This window comes from Sciurus carolinensis, chromosome 14, assembly GCF_902686445.1.
Source record: "Sciurus carolinensis chromosome 14, mSciCar1.2, whole genome shotgun sequence".
Lineage (NCBI taxonomy): Eukaryota > Metazoa > Chordata > Mammalia > Rodentia > Sciuridae > Sciurus > Sciurus carolinensis.
In genome coordinates this window covers 73,315,078-73,332,463 of record NC_062226.1, presented here as the reverse complement: position 1 = coordinate 73,332,463, position 17,386 = coordinate 73,315,078, and positions in this window count along the sequence as shown.

The following is a 17,386-nucleotide window of genomic DNA, read 5'->3' as shown; positions in this document are numbered from 1 at the left end:
AGAACGTATGTGTCCTCTCCCACAAACCAGGCCCATGAAATGAAAAGAGGCAAGCTTGAACAATCAGAGACTTGCTTGCTTACTGACATACTTGAACTGTTGTTTCAAAGTGCAGGTGTACATAGGCTTCAGTATACGTGGAACTGCATTAGAGTATTTTACAAAATACTGATGTAGTACCAAGGCCATTTCAATTTTAATCTTATGCTTCCTCAATATATAACTCGGACATTTCACCTGGAAAGTTCTGAAAAGTAACCATTTAATCACTCTCTTCCTTGGAGTTCAGTGAAATGCTAATAAAACTCAAATATACTCCACCCATTTTGCCTACTTGTTTATTGATGTTCTTTTATTTACCATCCTTGAAGGATAATTGCTTAAAGTTTTAGTCATACTTCCCCTACTCTGGAGAGCTATAGGAAAAAATCATTTTTCTATTGCATTATGTGAATTGTCTAGAAAAGTTGAGCAGGAATCTAGGACAACAGGAAATAGACAGTGCCCAGTATACCTAACTGTCAGGTATCTGGCAGAACTTCAGAATGGTGTTCAAAAGCATTCCAGAACAGTGGACACCTGTGGAGCAAAATGTAAGTACATAACCAAAAAATAAATATAAATATTACCACTGAGATCTTGGCTTCTTATCTCTTAAGTGCAATCCAGAGCCACAAGAGCAATACAGAAGAAATGTTGGAATGGATTTTTGGTCTCAAGAGACATAGGACAGAGTCATTTAGAGAAGTTTGCCTCGTGATCTCCCCAGGAGTGACCTTAACAGAAGTGGTTGAACATAATTGAGTAACCATGTCTCAATGAGAAATGTTGTAGGAAATAACTGTTTTCTGACAGTTACAGTTCCTCATGATATGATGTCTAATTGGTGCTAACTATGGTCTGAATGTTAGTGTCTCCCCCCAAATTTGTATATTGAAACCTGATTGCCAATGTGATGGTGTTAAGAGGGGAGGCCTTTAAGAGGTGATTGGAGCACAGAATCCTCTCGAGGGTTAATCCCCTCATGAAAGATCCCAGGGAGCTGCTGCCTTGTCTACCATGAAGGGTTACAGTGTGAGGATAACTGTCACCAGGCACAGAATCTGCTAAGGACTTGATCTTGCACTGCCCCACCTCCAGAACTGTGAGAAATGAACTTATGTTGTTAGTAAGCTACCTAGTTTGTGGCATTTTCTAAGAGCCTGAACAAGTTGACGGTGATACTTCAAGTTGGAAATCCCATCCCAAACACAAAACTGATTTGTTTGGCATCAAAATCCAACCTGTCCCATGAAAAATTTTTTTATTTACCCTGTTTTCTAGATATGAAATGGTTCTCAAGAAATATTGAGAACTGGGGAGATAGCTCAGCTGGTAGAGTGCTTGCGAGACCCTGAGTTCGATCCCCAATACCAAAAAAAAAAAAGAAAGAAAAAAGAAATATTGACTACTCTGCACTTTTTAGCTAAATATTCTAAATATCTTGACAAATGCTAAAACCTCAGTGATCTTTCCCTTAAAACATCAGGATAAATAAAGAGATGTTTCCTGTACTATAGTTTGTATAGCATCAGTAATAAACCTTTTGTTTCTGTTGTTGCATTAAATTTACACATAATAGTGGGATTTGTTGTTACATATTCATCCATGCACAATATAGCAATATAATGTGGCCAATTTCATTCTAATGTCAGTAATATAATTAATGTCTCAAAAGATTGCATTTGAGCTATAGTTTTTTAAAGTAGATATTTTAACTAACGGAGAAAGAATAAGAAGTGATATAAAACATACTCTTTGACATTGTACATGGTTTCATTTTGAGTTGGAGATTCTAGAGGACAAGAATGTTTCCTCATTAGTAGAGTTCAAGTATGTCTATTTATACATCTTCCACCTCCAGGGATTTGTGAGCTTCTTGGACCCTGTTTCTATCACCAGTGCCTTGCACAAAGTAGAAGCATAAAGATGGTGTCTCTCTCATAAAGACCAGATTCATTGTAAGTGAAATGTACAGGTTTCTTGAAGCTACCATAAATTATCATAAACTTGGTTTCTTAAAACAATTGAAATTTATTCTCTTACTGTTCTGGAAGCTGGAAGTCTAGAATCAAGTCAGCAGGGTTCCTTCTGGAGGTTCTGGGGGAGAATCCATTCTATGCCTCTCAAGCTTTTTGTGGTTTTCAATCTTCTCTCTCTCCCTCCTTCCTTTCCTTTCCTTCCTTCCTTAATTTGTTTATTTTGCAGTGCTAGAATTTGAACCTCAGGTCTCGTGCATGCCTGGCAAGCACTCTGATACTTAGCTACATGTCAGTCATTCTTGAAAGTCCCTAGCTTGTAACTGTCACTTTAATCTCTGCCTCTGTCTTCACCACCATCTTTCTGAGTATCTTTGTATCTCTGTATCCTAGTCTCTTCTTTCTCTTACCATGAAAGTCATTGAATGCAAAGCCCATCCTAATCCAGGCTGACCTCATCTTAATTTTATGCTATCTTCAAAGACCCTGTTTTAAAATAGGTCATATTCACTGAGGGTTAGGACTTGAACAAACATTACTTGGAGAAAATGCAACCAACTGCATAATATATAACAAGAATTGGGATGCATGAACAGGGTCTGACTTTATTATAATATGATACAGAAAGAACATGTTGATTTGTGTGTGTGTGTGTGTGTGTGTGTGTGTGTATCTATAGGACATGACTTTTTTTCCCATAGCTTTACTGAGGTAAAACTGAAGTACAATAAAATATACATATTTGAAGTATGCAATTTGATCAGTTTTGACATGGATATAACCAATACAATCAATATGAAAAGCATTTCCATTACTTTTTAAATTTGAAATCATGTGTTTCCTGCATAATTTATTATATTAGAAATCAATCACCTTAAGATATATAGAAGCCCACCCCCCACATGTCAACTATTTCAGAATTATATGGCACACTTATAAACATCTCAGAGGTCAAGGAAGAAAGCACAAGAAAAGTAAATAAAAAGTGCTTTGAAATGATAATAAAAGCTTAAGATTTCAGGATCTCTGGATGAAACAGTACTCAGATGAACATTTATAACTTAAAGTACTTGTATCAGCAGCTAAAATAAATCACTTTCAAATTATGTAATAGGAAAATAATAGTAGAAACAAATTTATGAAATAGAGAAGAAATAATACAGCTAAAAATTGATAAAAATCAAGTCTGATCAGGAAAAAAGCAAGAACACAAAAATTAATATCAATGGAAAGGGAGCTATCAAAATAGCCCAACAGAGGTTAAAAATATATTAAGATAATATTACAATTGTATGCCAACATATGTGATAACTTATATAACATGGTCTATTTTAGAGAAGGATCCATGTGCTACTGAGAAGAAAGTATATTCAGTCATTGATGGATGAAATAGTCTGTATATGTGTGTTAAGCAAGTTATCAATTGCATTTTTTACTTCTGTAACTTCTTTATTTAGTTTTTGTTTGGAGTATCTGTCTAGTGCTGACAGAGGCATGTTAAAGTTACCCAGTATTATTGTGTTGTGGTCTGTCTGATTCTTGAAATTGAGAAGGGTTTGTTTGATGTATGTAGATGCTACATTGTTTAGGGCATAAATATTTACAATCGTTATGTCTTGTTGATGTATTATTCCCTTAAACAGTATGAAATGTCCTTTGTTCCTTCTGATTAACTTTGGATTAAAGTCCACTTTATCTATATGAGGATAGAAACCCCTGCTTATTTACATGTCCATGTGCATGATATGTTTTTTCCTGTTCTTTTGCCTTCAGTATGGATGTCTTTGCCTGTGAGGTGAGTCTGTTGAAACAGTGTATTGTGGGGTCTTGTTTTTTAATCCAATCTGCCAGTCTGTGTCTTTTGATTGATGAGTTTAGGCCATTAATGTTCAAGGTTATTATCAAGATATGATTGTATTTCAGGTCATTTGGGTTTATTGCTAGTTTTTAATTTGAATTAATTTTTCCTTTGATTGACTATTCCTTTAGTGTAGTTCCTCCCTTTGCTGGTTTTCACTTTTTTAAAAAAATTTTATCCTCAGGAATATTTCGTTGAGAATGTTCTATAGTGCAGACTTTCTAGTTGCAAATTCTAACTTTTGTTTATCATGGTAGGTTTTTTTTCTAAATACTTTTTTAGATGTTGATAGACCTTTATTTTATTCATTTATTTGTATGTAGTGCTGTGAATTAAACCTAGTGCCTCAGACATGCTAGGCGAGCGAGCACTCTACCACTAAGCCACAGCCCAGCCCCTATCATGGAAGTTTTTAATTTCATCTTCAAATCTGAAGCTTAATTTTGCTGGATATAGGACTCTTGGTTGACATCAAGTTTCTTTCAGATCTTGGTATATTTTATTCCAAGACCTCCTAGCTTTGAGGGTCTGGGTTGAGAAATCATCTGTGATCCAAATTGGTTTCCCTCTATAAGTAATCTGATATTTTTTTCTCAGAGTCTTTAAAATTCTATCCTTATTCTAGAAAGCATTTTTATTATAATGTGCTTTGGTGTAGGTCTATTGTAATTTTGTACATTTGGGGTCCTGTAAGCCTCTTGTATATGATTTTCCATTTCATTCTTTAGGTTTAGGGAATTTACTGATATTATTTCATTGAAAAGGTTGTGCATTCCTTTAGTTAGTATATCCGTGCCTTCATCTATCCCAATAAATTTTAAATTTGTTCTTTTCATGTTATTCCATAGTTCTTGGAAGTTCTGTTCATGGTTTCTTAACATCTTCTCTCTGTAGTCAGCTTTGTTTTCAAGATTATATATTTTGTCTTCATTGCCTGAAACTGTCTTCCAAGTGGTCTAGTCTTTTGGTGATGCTTTCTATTGAATTTTTAATTTGGTTTATTTCTTTCAAGAATTTCTGCTTCTTTTTTTTTTTTGTTTTCAGAATATCTGCCTCTTTATTGAAGTGATCTTTCACTTCCTGTTTTTTCTGATTTCATTTCTTATACTGTCCTTTACTTCACAGATCAGTTTGACTATGTACATTCTAAATTCCTTCTCTGACATTTCTTCCACTGTGGTGTTGATGGATTCTGTTACTGGAGTATCTTGGTTTGTTTGGGGCTATTTGTTCCCTTGCTTTTTCATGTTGTTTGTGTGTCTACCCATCTAACAGTATGGATCTGAGGCAGTAGAGTTTCTACCCTGTGGATGTATAGTGTCCCTAAGGGTTTCCAGTGCCTCACTGATAGGGGGTAACAAATAATAACAACAACCAGTGCAAACAATTTACAGCATTAAACCAAATATTTCCTAGTATGACACTTACAGTGTTAATTATTACAATAAACAGAAGTGATATGATCAGCTATTGCCTACAATAAAAACAGCAAGTTTGCAGAAGGGTTTATAATTTCAAATGGTAGACAGGGGGAGAACAAAAATGATATAGGATATGATGATTATAAGGGAGTAAGAGAGAAGAAGTAGTAAAAACTTGAAGATTAAAGGAGAGAACAATAGAGATTGACTGTTAGTAGAAAAGAGGAGAGAAGGGAAACAGGTGAATATATATATATATATATATATATACATATATATATACACACACATATATATATACATATATATATATGAGCAAAAATTTTAAAAAATCAAAAATAAAATGAAAAAATACACAACTAAAATATACTAATCAAACATCCTAGTTTACAAAAAAACTAATCCATGAAAAATAACTGACTTCAAAATGTTAGAAATGAGAAAAAAACAAATATGAATATGTATAAATGTCCATATACCATTAAGGTCACAATTAAACAGAGAAAAAGGAAAAAAAAAAAAAAAAGATCTTGATGAAAAGTTAAGGAATTTTTTCCATTGGAGTTCAAAAGATTCTCAGTTTCTCTTCTCAGCAGTTTTAGGTGGGGACGTTGGAGTGTGATGCTCCACCCTCTGAAGTGCTGGAGCGAGAGAGGTCATCCCATAGGCAGAATTCCTGGAGGCAGGGTTTAGGTTCAGATGGGCTCCAGACTCTTTGCTGAATGCCAACTGGTCTGGAGATTTTAAATCAGCGCACCTCCAGTGCCTAGTACTTCCTGGTCCAGGCTGGAAGACTTTACCCCAGGGATCTCCCCTGGGTTCCACTCGTGTGGTGGGGGACCCAATTCTTAGTTCCCTATGTCACCTTTGGACCCCACATTTCCTAGTCTCAGGTTCAGTCTCCAAAGACTCTCTCCCGTCCCACCTTCTGAGTTCCAGGCCACACATATCTCTCCTCATATTGATTATAACAAAGTATTTTTTAAATGAATTTTAGTTTTGCAGAATTTATTTATTAGCCATGGATATAAAGTACTTCAGTGTGTACCATTTCCATGACATGACAGATTCAATAAAGGAACAAATGGCTCTCTTTGGGAAGTATGATGATGATTATGAAAACATTTTATTTCCCATGGTTATACAAAATATTGTCATTCATTTTCAATGTTGACACATACTAGGACAGATCTGGAGAAAAATGATCTTTGACCATTTAGCAGAAACAATGCTAAGCACTCACCATCAATGAAGATTCTCATAACCAAATGCTAGTCAGCACCTCTGAACTCTTTTTTTTTCAGCAAGTCCCCATCCTTGTGCCTGTTCTATAGAACTAGTTATAGCAAGAATTCTGCTAAGACAGACTTTAGCCATAGTCTCACATCTTCACTATCTGATTGCACTCAGTATCTGAGCAACTGCCTCATCACCATGACCACCAGATGATGTCCAATCACCCTGAGTTGTCTGTAGTAGGAATTCTGTCAAAGGGGTTAGCCAGAATCTCTCCTGACTCCTCATGCTTCCTCTTAGTAACTTTTTCCTTTGTTTCCTTTTCCATCCAATGACCAAAGTCCTACTTTTCTTTATTATATTCAAAGTTGAATCCAATCTCTTTCCACTATGAAAAACAGAGTTTCTGTGAAACTCTGTTGCATAGTTCCTATACCTTCACGATAGTCCTGAATGAAGTCTGCTTTGCCACTTGAACAAGTGTTATGGATAATCTTCTCTCTAACACCACCTTAGTTCCTCTTTCCCAGAATGCCATAAGATAATCACTGGGTTTTCTTGCAGTTAGCTGTGTCAGAATCTAACAAACAAACAGAGGGTGGAAAAAAATGAAAGCCATTTATATATTTAGCCCCTAAAAACATTCTGCTTGAGTTTCATTTCTCTTGCTTCTCTGCTAGGGTGATGGAGAGGAAGATGAGGAGGGCTGCCTGACCATATCACCATGTGACATATGTACAGAATGAGATTTCACTTGTGTCCCTGCCTCATGACCCACTCACTAATGCAAGTGATGGATCATGCAAGTATATAACATCATCTAACTACAAGAAATTAATTCGTATTTTTTTCATTATTGAACTTCATAAGCAAAATCACAGCTCAAGATGCTGAGGCAGGAGGATCGCAAGTTCAAAACCAGCCTCAGCAATGGCAAGGCACTAAGCAACTCAGTGAGACCCTGTCTCTAAATAAAAATACAAAATAGGACTGGGGATATGGCCCAGTGACCAAGTGCCCCTGAGTTCAATCCCTGATACCCATCCCCCCAAAAAAGTTTATATGAAGAAACAAATATGTAAAAGCAGTCAGGGCAAATTTGCAAAAGTTATCAATAAAGTCCAATATCTGGTTGGTTCTGGAAGCTGGGAAGTCCAAGAGCATGGCATCTGCACCTGCTCAGCATCTGGAGGCAACCCTCCTGCTGCATCCGTACCAGGTGGAGGGATCACATGGCAGGACAGTTGTATGTACTTAAAGACCCTGGAGGCAAAGGTATGATGTAGTTATCATATTCCCCAGCACTTTTCACAGCACACAATTCATCGTAATATTATTTTTCTTTTGATCGGGAATCTATTGCCTTCAAAACTGGGCATGGTTACAGGTACTTGCCTGTAATTTCAGCAGCTCTGGAGGCTGAGACAATAGGATTGCAAGTTTGAGGTCAGTCTCAGCAACATAGTGAGACCCTGTCTCAAAATAAAAAGTTTTTAGGGCTGGGGATGTAGCTCAGTGGTAAAGCACCCCTGGGTTCAATCCCAAGTTAAAAAAAAAAATCACTACAAACTTTTTTTCTGCCTATCACTACTCGTAATGAAAACTCATTATTTGACATTTTTTTAACTACTTGAAAGAAAAAATAAGAAACAAAAGCAGAAATAAAACCCAGAAAGCATCTCTCATGTGTTAAACTTTCTGTTGTCAAACATGTAAAACTTAATATATTAGAGGAAAAGATAATGACTATGCACTCCAAATTTGGGGAACTATCTAATAAAGTTAGCAAAACACCTTTCATTGTCTACCAGCAAATTATTGTTTATTTTATTCTTGTAAAGCTTATCAATATATTGAAAAAATCATCTAGAAGGAATTCATCAGTTCATACAATATACTTAAAGGGAGAGCCTCCAGTGGCCCCAATGTAGTTAATCTAGAACAGTGGCTATTTAATGACTAGCCATACTCAGAATGAAGTGGGAGAGATCACCACTGGACATTTAGGAAATACCAGGTTCAGGTGTGACAGTTGGGAAACAGGAGGAGATTTGTGGGCTGTGCAGCTAGGAAAATCTTCAGCAAAATGACTAGACAGTAAGAAGAACAATTGTAACTGACAGATCAGAACAGCCTGCTCAGATAAGCTAAAAATGAACCAGACCTTCAGGATCATGACAATTTTGACAAGAATTTTAGAAATGATAACCAGTGGAACACTTTGTGCATCCATAACTGTTAAAAATTTGAGTCCACAAAGCTTTGATATAGATATTTTGATATTTGTTTTCAGTGCTAGAAATCACACCCAGGGCCTCATGCCTACTAAGCTTAATATATATTCTTAATTGACACAGTAATTGTACATATTTATGGGGTGTAGTGTGACATTTCAATACATGTGGACAATGAATAACGATCAGATCAGGGTATATCTGTCACCTCAGTCATATATCATTTTTATCTATGTCAGGAATACTCAAAATCCTATTTATTAGCTATTCTGAAATGTTTAATTGTCAACTCTAGGTATCCTACTGTGCTACAGAATATTAGAATTTATTTCTTCTATCAGACTTCACCCCTGCCTGTTCACCATCCTCTCTCCATCCCCTCTCCTCCACACCCTTCTTTCCAGAATGAAGACATTTCTTTAGAGCTCAGAAACTCTTCCAAAATCTAAGGTAGGAATAGTTTGTGCTTGCTAAGCATGACAAGAGTGTGGCAAAGATTTCAAAGACTACTCCAGCTGCAATCAAACTTGGCCAATTCCTTTAGAAAAATGCAAAGCAATTCTTGTGCTGATCACAACTCATTCAGCACCCCACTTCCAACATCTTAGATTTTTTAATCTATGCTCATTTGTTGTTATTAAGTTAACCTAATTTCTTTCTAAATGTTAGTCTTTCCTTTTTTTATTTAAACAAATGGATGAAGTATTTAAATTTTAGTTTTAATAATATTTTTCCAAGTGTGTACAGATATTTTAAAAATAAGTTTCCGTGCTCCTGGCATTCTGAGATAATGTTACCAGGATTGGGAAATATCAGAGAGTAACTTGGAGTGAGGTTGAGAATGTGAGGGAGGATCAGTACCATTTTGAAGTTTTATGAACCATGGCTAAGACACTCTAATAATAATAGAAGATTTTATTAGAAAGAAATGTTTCAGTCAATAATCAAGATGTATTTTTGGTAGAAATCCAAAATTTCTATTTCATTTTTAGTTAAAAATTTTAGTTCTCTTTCCTTGTTCCTGATAAGTTACTTAGAGATAATCATATGAAAGAGTAAAGAATCTATTTTTATCCTCCTCTTGATGATTAGTATGTAAATAGTCCCTGGTTAAACAACTTGATTTGATCATCTCATAATGTATGCATATATCAAAACACCACATTGTACCCCATGACTGTGTACAATTATTTGTGGAAGAAAAATAAAATTTTTCAAAAAACATTGAAAAAAGTTGTTTGTTGTTTGTTTTTAAAAGAAAGAAGGTGTTCCCAAATTACAGAAAATCATAGGTTGCTTCTGGGTCTGTATGGAGCAACCCTGTGATCACAGACAAACCACTTTGCCTCTAGGATTCCGTTTTCCTCACCCGTAAGATGAAGGCCTTGCTTCAGAGCATTAATGATCTTTCTGGTCTTGACATTTTGGGATTCTGGAAGGGGAGAAAGACTCTTATTCAGAGTTTGGTTTCCTCCTGAATAGGGTGGAGTCAGAGCTCAGCCGTATCACCACTAAACTCTCTGGTGAAACTCTTCATACTCTGTTTAGGCATTTGCTGGTCTCCTGGGTGTCACCATGTTCTTTTGGGCCACCATTGTCTTTCTTTAGACTTTCACACATGGTCTATCTACAAGGGTCTTTTATACATTTTGACCATGTCTATACCTTTGTCTCTGGAATAAATAGGTAAACACTGAGGGAAACAGGGAGGAGGAGGAAGTAGTATATGTACATGAGTGGGATCAGTAGCATCATGTACCTCTATCCATATATGTTGTCTATGAATTGAAAATCCCAAATCTCCAGAGCCCCCATTTCTCCACTGACATTCTGTGGAAGGCCCTTCATTGAGATTCACTGAGTCTAGAAAAACACACCCATCAAACGAACTTCTGGTAAATGATTATATCAGAGCCAGAGGAGTTATGTTTGAATACTCTGCTTCATAAAGACTGTGACTTCCTTACACTAACCTTCTTTCTCCTTAGACAAAGTTGAGCCCCTAAAATGTGGGAAGCACTTCACAATTGTCTTTCTTGTGAACATCACCTTGGCTACTGCAATAATTTGGATCCTTTTATTATTTTTAATTTTTTTTCGTACTGAGGATTGAACCCAGGGGGTAGGTTATCACTGAACTACATCCCCAGTTCATTTTATTTATTAAGACAGGATCATGCTAAATTGCTGAGTCTGTTCTCAAACTTGCAATCTTCCTGCCTCAAGCCTCCCAAGTAGATGGGGTTTCAGACGTGTACTGCTGTGCCTGGCTCGATTTGGATCTTGAATGTCCTCCATAGGCTCATGTGTTGAAGGCTCAGTCTCCAACCTGTGGTGCTAATTGGAAGGGTGTAGAATCTCTAGGAGGTGGGTCTTAGGGGGATGAAGTTGGGTCATTGGGGGTGTGCCCTCAAGAGGTATATTGGGATCCCAGTCTCCTCTTCCTTCTCTTTTTCACTTCCTGGCCACTTGGAGTGAACAGTGTACATCTCCATATTCTACCACCATGATGAGGTGCCCCATGATAGGCCCCAAAGCAGTGGGTCAACTGACCATGGGCTGAAACCTCCAAAAGTGTGAGCTAAACTGAAACTTTCCTCTCTTTAAGTTGCTTATCTCAGGTATTTGGTACAGTAACAGGAGGCTGCCTAACACCGGTACTCCACCTTTCTTTAAAGAGGATGGCTGGCCTTTCCCTGGATGGCCCCGGCCTGGTACCTCCACAAAGCCCTGAAGCCATTATTCTCCAACACTGCAGGGGCATCTTGAGTCTTCGAATTATTTGGCCTCCATTTCAGTGCCAGCATTCTCTTTTCCTCATTGATGAATCCCCACAGCAGAACCTTTTCCTTTCCCAGGTAGTTCCCATCCCGAATCACTAATCTCTCCATCAGTTGTCAGTGAGAGTCTATTAAATGGCCAGTCTTGAATTCTGATGATGATGACAAATAAAAAATAAACTTGTGAAACAGCTTCTGTACATTTAAGTCTCTCATCTTCCTTTGCTTTTTCTCTGCTCCAAGGTTTGGCTATAGATGCAGACTGGGTTTCAGTGACAGATGGCAGAGGATAATCTTTCATTTTGCCATAAAATTAGATCTCAGAGGGGCCTGAAAAAGGACTTTCTCTGCAAAAATTGGTGACTTTATATTTCCTTGCTTTTAACCAGGTGGAGAAGGCTCTTTTCTTATTTTTGAGATAGAAAACATGTTTTTCCTTTTAGAATAACCAATTTTACAAAGAAACTAAGAGGAGGCTGCTCTCTCCACTGTTTTATTTATGCTGCTGTGAGTGCTTCGTGTATTTTAATTAATGATGATTGGACTTGCTTGAGTCCAGCAATAAATAAGAAAATGGGACTATTAAAGATAATCCAATAAACAAACTCAAGAAAAACTGTCTCCCAGTGTTATTCGTTGCTATTTTTAAAGAGGGCAGAAGACTAAATGAAATACAGTACTGAAATTAATTTTTTTGGTTGATCAGCATGGACTAAACATGAAAAAAAATGTCTTTTAAATCTTATACTGGCTAAAAAGTCACAGGTTTATGTCCAGATAAAGTATTTGTCTTTTATTCTTTGAACAAGTTCAGCCAAAAGGAGTTGCACTGCATATCATCACATAGAGAGGACAGTTCTGAGACCAGTGCCTCCCAACCTTGATTAATAGATGGCAAAGACTCCAAAAGAAAAAGTATTAATAGGACAAATCCTGGATGTTTTGTGGTCATTTAAGAGAAAGGACAATTGAGATGGTTCCAAGCACAGAGCAAAGGGAACATTAAGGGAAGAAAATACCTGGGTGTGATGTTTGTGCAAAGTCACCATATCTGAAGGTGAAATCTCTCACGTTTGGGTTTGGGGAGGAGTCATAAAAGAGCACTGCACTACATAAAGGAGAAAGGGCCTTTGCCTGGCTTTGAATAATATTTCTGCCCATTCTCTTGTGTGTGGCTTTGCATAATGGTAATGCTGGAGAACATGTACAGTAAATACCAGGCAACCTGGATTCCATCACAATGCTGAACAGAGGCAAGCCATTGCTGCACATGTCAGCCATCTGTGTTAGCTTTTTGTGGCTGTGACAAATACCTAATAAGAACAACTTAGAGGGGGAAAATTTATTTGGGCTCATGATATCAGAGGTTCTGTCCATAGTGTGCCAACTTGATTGTTCTGGACTCGAGATGAAGCGACATATCATCATAGAAGGATTTGGTGGAGGAACCCTGCTCCGGTGGTGGTGGCCAGGAAACAGAGAGAGAAAGGGAAAGGGACTGCAGGGAAGATGAGCCCTTCAGCCACGTCCCACCTGCCTGCAGTTACATCCAGTCCATTCAAACTAGGATGGACTGATCCAGTTACAGCTCTCAAAATCCAATCATTTCACTCTTGAACATTCCTCCATTAACACAGGAGCTTTTGGAGGACACCTTATATCCAAACCATAACACCAACTCTCCCAAGATGTTGTCCTATGCTGAAAATCTGATTACAGAGACTCGTGTTTGTTTGGTTTGTTGTTTTCTTTTGTTTTTCTTTTACCCCTAGAAAAATACAGTGAAGGCGTACAATGAAGAATAACATCTTGACATGTGAAAACTCTGCGTCCTCACCCACGTTTCCTTCTGAATATGTAAAAATACAACCAAGAGGTATAATGAAGGCTAACATCTCGACATGTATAAAAACTGTATCTTTGTCCACACATCCCTCAGATCTTGTGAGTTTTCAGAGAAACCATCTGGGATCCATAATATAATGGATCAGTTTTGATATGGGTAAAATGGTCTTTTGGGTACTCTTGCAATAACTTGCTTACCATTTCTCACATCACCACCTGCCAAAGTTAAAAAAAAAAAAAAAAAGCAAGGAGGGGTCATGTATGCCTGTAATCCCAGCAGCTCAGGAGGCTGAAACAGGAGGATGATGAGTTCAAAGCCAGCCTCAGCAAAAGCAAGGTGCTAAGCAACTCAATGAGACCCTGTCCCTAAATAAATTACAAAATAGGGCTGGGGATGTGGCTCAGTGGACAAGTGCTCCTGTGATCAATACCTAGTATCCCCCACTACCAAAAAAAAATCCAAATAATTTAAAAATTTGGAATCATCAAAGTAGGACTTATCTGTCCTCAGATTTTTAAAAATTTTAGGTACTTGCAATAAAGGCAAGGTGAATAGCAGTGCAGACTAACCCAAGAGTGAAACATGACACCATGTCTCAATAAATAGATTAGAGGAAGATGATTCTTGAAAGACAGAAACACTGACCCTTGAGTTGCTCATATAAAGTGCTTAGCATTATATCCATCCCATAATAAGTGCTCGATAAATCTTTATTAACCAAAAGAAGTCTTAGGAAGGACAGTTGCAACACAAGGATCAGGACAGTCAAGGATGGCCAAATGTAGGGAGAAAAGAATTTCCAAAAAGGTGACCATGCTGTGTCAACTCCAAGGACACAGAATCAAGTATGAGAAGAACTAAACGGACCTCAAGATCTGACAAAGAACTTCCTGTTGACTTTGGAGATGACAGTAGTCAGTAAATCAGGTGTAATGGCATGTGTCTGCAATCCCAGCTACTTGGGAGGCTGAGGTAAGAGGACCATTGAGCCCAGGAGTTCTAGCCTGGGCAATAGTGAGACTGTCTCAAAAAACCAAAAACCAAAACCAAAACCAAAAACTATAGTTAGTAGAGTGGTTAAAGATTCCAATGAGATAAGGGAAAGAACGAAGGCACACAGGGAAATTTTGCAAGAAGGGGAAAGTGACGGTTCAGATCAGAGTGAAATTCTGTAGGGTGGGGTAGAACTCAGTGTATTTAGTTAGAGGAATAGAGCCAATGGAATGTACATATAATTATGAGAAGGAATTTATCAGACTGGCTTACATGATCAGAGGCTCAACAGTCCCACAAGAGCTATCTGTAGACTGCAGAGCCAGGAGACCAGTAGCTGCTCAGTCCAAGAAGCTGGATGATCAGAACAAAAGGGTTCAATGTTGCAAGTCCAGTCTGAGACTGAAGGCCTGGAAGCTCCCTGCAGAGTCACTGGGGCAAGTCTGCTTTCAAAAGCTAAAGAATCTGGAGTTTGATGTCCATGGGTGATGGCAGGAGCAGAAAATGTTCCTGCTCATGCAGAGCCCAGCTGGGTGCACATGCTAGCTTCACCCATTATTCATTTTTTTTTGTTCCCTCTGGACCCCCAGCCTATTGGATAGTCCTGCTCACATTCAGAGCAGGATTTTCCGCTTCAGTTCTCTGACCCTTATGCCAATCATCTCTGGAAACAGCCTTGCAGATACATCTAGAAGTGTGCCTTAAGAATTTTCCAGAAATCTCTCAGTCCAGTCGACAACCAAAATTCACCATCACGCTAAGAAGTAGGTACTATAATAACTACGTAAAAACCCAGTGGATAAAATGTGGATTGGAAGGGCTAAGGCCTATAGTTCTACTATAAGATCAATAATGCATAGACTTGGGACTACAGAGAAATAAAAATCTAGATTCTGGTTTATGGATCTACAATGAATTCATACTTTAACCTAGGCAATTAACTCTCTCTGGATCTCAATCCATCAATGAATGACATCAACTATAAAGAGTGAATAACACTATTTCATAACCATTACTATAAGAAAATTCTCATATATACATAGTCTATGTCAAGTCAATGTAAAATACTTTGAAAGTAAAAGTGATAGGAAACAGTGGGAAGGAAGTGTTAAGTGTTCTCAGCAAAATCAGTGTTGCAATGATTTCTACTATAGATTACCTTCTACTAATGAAATTGTACATTCTGGTTTTTAAAATTTCAGATGCTGGGACTGTGGGACCCAGTTAATATAAGAGTAAGAGAAAATTAGTATTCTTACCAGTGTGTCATCTTTGAAGCAAAGGAGTGATTTCAAAAATGAAGCGGTCACAGGAGAAGCAGCAGAATAATAATGCCTCAATAATCAGTGAAATTATATTGCGATAATGAATGCTTCTAGGAGACAGCAGGAGTGGGAGATGAGAGAATTAAGTGATGAAAATGTCCCTAACTAGATTTTCCTGTAGTCAGGTTATAAAATAACCTGGATTAGTGGGGTTAGACTATAGAGTGAAAGATCTTAATTTTAATAATGTAGAATTTCTCCCTTCTCTGAAGTCATCTTTTATTTTGTAATTATTTTTAAAGGAGAGTTCGTGTGAGCTTTCAGCATTTTATTTTTATTCTTGCCAACTTATTTTGGGACTAGATATAGCTTCTCAAAAGTTAATGAAGGAACAAAATTATCCCTAGTAAAAGAAGAATTCTTAAAAGGGAAGGAGTGGTGTGGAGGTGAGAGGAAGACCGTGAGCTACATCCTTCACCCAGGCTTTAGCATACATATTGATAGCTAATGTTCTGAGAATATTGAGTGCTTACCTGTGCCAGTGTTTTATAGGAATACAGCTTGAGAATTCCTAATCTGAAAATCTGGATCTAAAATGCTCCAACCTTCAAAGCTACAAGTAGAAAATTCCACACCTGACCTCAGGTGACAGGTTGGAGTTAAAGTACAGGTACACTTAAAAATACATAAAGTTACCTTTAGTCTATGTGTGTAAGGTGTACATGAGACTTAGATGAATTTCATGTTTAAACTTGGAGTTCCTACCCAAGATGTCTTATTATCAATATACAAATATTCCACAATCTGAAATCTGAAACACTTCTGGTCCTAAACATTTGAATAAGAGATACTCAGTTTCATTGTCTCTGAAGTATTTACTCTTATGATCCTTACTTTACAGCAGAGAAAATTAAGACTTGCCAGAATTGCCTAAACTCCACTAATAGAGTTCTAAACATTTTTAGCCTGATTATCCAAACGTTGCCAACTTTTCTTGCAATTGACTTCCAAAGGCTTCTGAACCATAGGGGTAGGTAGAGTCACAGCAATGACCCCACTTTTTTTTTTTTTTTTTTTTTTGCGGTGCTGGGGATTTGAACACAGGGCCTTGTGCTCACGAAGCAAGCACTCTACCAACTGAGCTATATCCCCAACCCATGATCCCACTTCTTGGTATTAGTTTTCTGGTGTTAGTGAACTTACCATTGCTGTGACAAAATATCTGACTGAGATGCTTAAAAAGAGAAAGATTTATTTTGCCTCACAGTTGCAGAGGTCGATGCTTACAAGTTCCCATCAATCTGGGCCTCTGGCAAGGCAGGAAGTATGTGGTGGAGCAAAGCTGATTGCCTCATGGTGCCTGGGAAGCAGAAAGAGACCACTGCACTGGGGACCAAGCCTTCATCAAATGATCTTTTGGGGAACATTTGAAAGGATGCATTCAGACATTGCTTAGCTCTGTGTAATCAGCGCAGGCACTAAAGTCAAATGATTCGGATTCATTCTCCTCCTCTTTCCTTTCATGTCACTGTGGCCCTGACACTGAACTCTGAAAGCCTCGAAATTTATGCTCTTTTCCCAGTTTTTATTTAGCACCTACTGTATGGATGTTTTTGTGCTAACCTCTAAGAGCACGTAAACCAATGAGATACAGTGAATCTATGCCCCAGGATGAAATGAGAGCAACGATTTCAGCTTTGAGGCCAATGAGTTATTTGAAGCAGAGACTCAAATG